The sequence below is a fragment of the Delphinapterus leucas genome, chromosome 17, assembly GCF_059928025.1.
Source record: "Delphinapterus leucas isolate spDelLeu-1000000601 "Yukka" chromosome 17, BTC_Dleu_Yukka2, whole genome shotgun sequence".
Taxonomy (NCBI): Eukaryota; Metazoa; Chordata; class Mammalia; order Artiodactyla; family Monodontidae; genus Delphinapterus; species Delphinapterus leucas.
In genome coordinates, this window is record NC_143145.1 from 44,888,928 (window position 1) to 44,892,568 (window position 3,641).

At 38.1% G+C, this 3,641-nt stretch overlaps 1 non-coding gene across 1 annotated transcript; it reads left to right on the forward strand.

Moving 5' to 3' along the window:
- Nucleotides 1-468: 468 nt before the first annotated feature.
- On the forward strand, nt 469-575 carry LOC115801954 (U6 spliceosomal RNA). The gene has a single exon (XR_004022332.1). It is a non-coding gene; the product is annotated as a U6 spliceosomal RNA (small nuclear RNA).
- Nucleotides 576-3,641: the final 3,066 nt, after the last annotated feature.

Sequence of the window (3,641 nt, forward strand, 5' to 3'; positions counted from 1 at the left end):
CCCAAGAAGATATACAGATGGCAAATAAGCAAATGAGAAGATGCTCAACATCATAAGTCATTAGGGAATTGCAAACTAAAACAATACTACACACCCATTAGAATGGCTAAAACTTAAAAAAAAAAACCCAAAAGGCTGATAATCCCAAATGCTGGTGAGGATGTGGAGCAACAAGAACTCTCATCCATTGCTGGTGGGACTGCAAAATGTGTACAATCATTTTGGAAGACAATTTCTTACTAAGCTGAGCATAATCTTACCTTACAATCCAGCAACTGTGCTCCTAGTTACCCAATTGAGTTAAAAATGTATGTCTGCACAAAAATCTGTGCATGAATGTTTATATCAGCTTTATTTATAATCACCAAAACCTGGAAGCAACCAATATGTCTTCAATAAGTGAATGGATAAACAAACTATGGTACGTCTATACAATGTAATATTATTCAGTCATAAAAAGAAATGAGCATGCTCTCTTCAGCAGCACATATACTAAAATGGGAACGATACAGAGAAGATTAGCATGGCCCCTGAGCAAGGATGACATGCAAATTCGTGGAGCATTCCATACTTTTTATTATCAAAAAATCTGGGAACGATAGATGTTGGAAAGGGTGTGGTAAAAAGGGAACCCTCCTGCATTGTTGGTGGGAATGTAAATTGATACAACCACTATGGAAAACAGAATGGAGATTCCTCAAAACATTCAAAATAGAACTACCATATGACCCACCAGTCCCACTACTGGGCATATACCCTAAAAAAACCATAATTCAAAAAGAGACATGTACCACAAAGTTCATTGCAGTACTATTTACAATAGCCAGGACATAGAACCAACCTAAATGTCCATTGACAGATGAATGGATAAAGAAGATGTGGCTCAAATATACAATGGAATATTACTCAGCCATAAAAAGAAACAAAATTGAGTTATTTGTAGTGAGGTGGATGGACCTAGAGTCTGTCATACAGAGTGAAGTAAGTCAGAAAATAAAAATGGTATTGATGAACCTAGTTGCAGGGCAGGAATAAAGAGGTAGACATAGAAAATGGACTTGAGGACACGGGGTGGGAGGGGGAAGCTGGGGCGAAGTGAGAGTAGCATGGACATATATACACTACTGAATGTAAAATAGTTAGCTAGTGGGAAGCAGCCGCATAGCACAGAGAGATCATCTCGGTGCCTTGCAATGACTTATAGGGGTGGGATAGAGAGGATGGGAGGGAGGCTCAAGAGGGAGGAGATATGGAGACATACGTATGCCTATGACTGATTCACTTTGGTGTACACCAGAAACTAACAGTATGGTGAAGCAATTAAGTTCCAATAAAGATCTATTTAAAAAAATAAAGAAAGAAATTAGCTATCAAGCCACGAAAAGATATGGAGGAACCTTAAATGCATATTGATAAATTAAAGAAGCCAGTCTGAAAAGGCTATATACTGTCTGATTTCAACTATATGACATTTTGGAACAGACAAAACTATAGAGACAATAAAGATATCATTGGCTGCCAAGGATTCCAAGGGAGGGAGGTATAAAATGAATAGCTAGAACACAGATTCTTCAGGGTGATGCTATTCTGTGTAAAACTAATGGTGGATACATGTTATCACGCATTTTTCAAAACCCCTAGAACTGTACAACACAAAGAATGAAACAATGTAGTTATTGACTATAGTTAATAATAATGCTTCAATATTGGCTCATTTACTGTAACAAATGTACTGCACTAATACAGGATATTAATAATAGACCAAACTCTGTGTGGGGATAAGGGTTAAGGGGTAAGAGTGGAGTAGGTATATGGAATTCTATGTGCTATCAGTTCAATTATTCTATAAATCTGAAACTATTAAAAAAACAAAGTTTATTAATTATTTCTTAATTATCTTTGGTCATCTACATATATATGGCCTACTTTTGACCAAGGTGCCAAGTTAATTGAATGGAGAGATAATATTGTTTTCAATAAATGGTGCTAGAACTTATATAAACAAAAAGGGGGGGGAGACCTCAACCCTTACCTAATAAGATATAAAATATTAACTTGAAAAGGGTCACAGACCTAAATGTATAACATAAAATTATAAAATTCTGGAAGGAAACATAGGAGAAAAATCTTTGTGATGTTAGGTTAGGCAATAATTTCTTAGTATGCAAAAAAAGTGAAAATCATAAAGCAAAAACTGCCAAATTGGACTTCATCAAAATACAAAATAGATTACCAGATGAACCACCTAAAGCTCTTTCCATTGGGAGGATTTTCCCTCACAACTCTCTTTTAGGGCCACTCCTGAGCAATCCGCTTTCAACTTTAGCCCACATAGGAAGTCAACTCATCCATAAATTATGTTAGACCTTTTCCCTTTCTCTTCTGATAACAAGAAACCTCCTATGTAGCCATAGGTGATGGATGACATGGAAGCCTGGGCCACTTGCTTTTGAAGCTTTCCTGCAGCTTCTGGCCCCAATCTCACTTCCACATTATTAATGAATTGCATTGGGCTTTCCCAACATTATAACATGATGGTTCTGACAGAACACATTCCATGGGAGTCTGTTCTGATCACATGGTTATTTGAGTTTCCATCCTCAGAGGCTTCCTCTCAACCAGGGCTCAGTAGCATGCCAGAGGCTGTTTTTAAAATGGAGCATAATTTTCTGCAGTGGATGACATGGACTTACTCCAAAATTCTAGGAGTCTAGGTTATGATTTTCCTACTGGGGCTTACCTTAAATTCCATAGCATTTTTCTACCACATATACCATTAATATCATTAGACCTGCAAGGTTATGTGGTCCAAGTAGCAAAACTGCTTGCCCTGTATCTAGACCTGCTGCCGAACTCTGTTCTGCTCTGGGCTCAGCTTACTAAATGGATCAGAGTAATATTCTCAGGAGTGAAATATCCCTCCTCCAGAATGCAAAGAAGCCTACTAAGCATTGTGTTTCTTTCTCACTGATGGCAAAAGCCATCCAATTCCATGGTCCATATAGTTACTACTTCCTATAAATCTCTCAAAGCCTGAGATCTTTTCCTTGCTTAGTGCATTCTGTTCCACTGGTGTCCAATCCCAAGTCATTACTGATAAAAATTTAACTCTTTCACTGCTACATCATTCTAGGGGTTATCAGTACTCCACCTACCAGCAGTGATGGAGTTCTGTCATCTGGTCAATGAGTGACCCAGCTCTAATATCCTATTTTAGAGTCTGCTTCCTGGTACTATTTCTGGTTCCAAATTTTTCTAGGTCAGTATCCCTGGAAACAGACTCTGAGACAGAGATTTGCATGCTGAAGATTTTTGAGAAATGTTGTAAGAAAAAAGGAAAGCAAGCACTGGGCTGAAGGAGAAGTTGAACTGAGAGACAGTCACAAGAGAGAACTCAACAGATCCCATGAGATGTTATGGAGTTGGGATGACCCTTCAGAGTTGTCCAACTCTGAGGCAAAAAAAGCCAGAATTTTGTATTCCTACATCAACCAGTTGTTGGATATGGGCTTCCCCCAGAAAGGGGTCTAACCTTGGGTGAAGGAACAATTCAAATGATAGAGACTCAGATTTGAGCCATGAACATCCAATACTCTGAACAGCTGTGGAAACTTTTCTAAAAAGTCTAAAGTCACCCAATA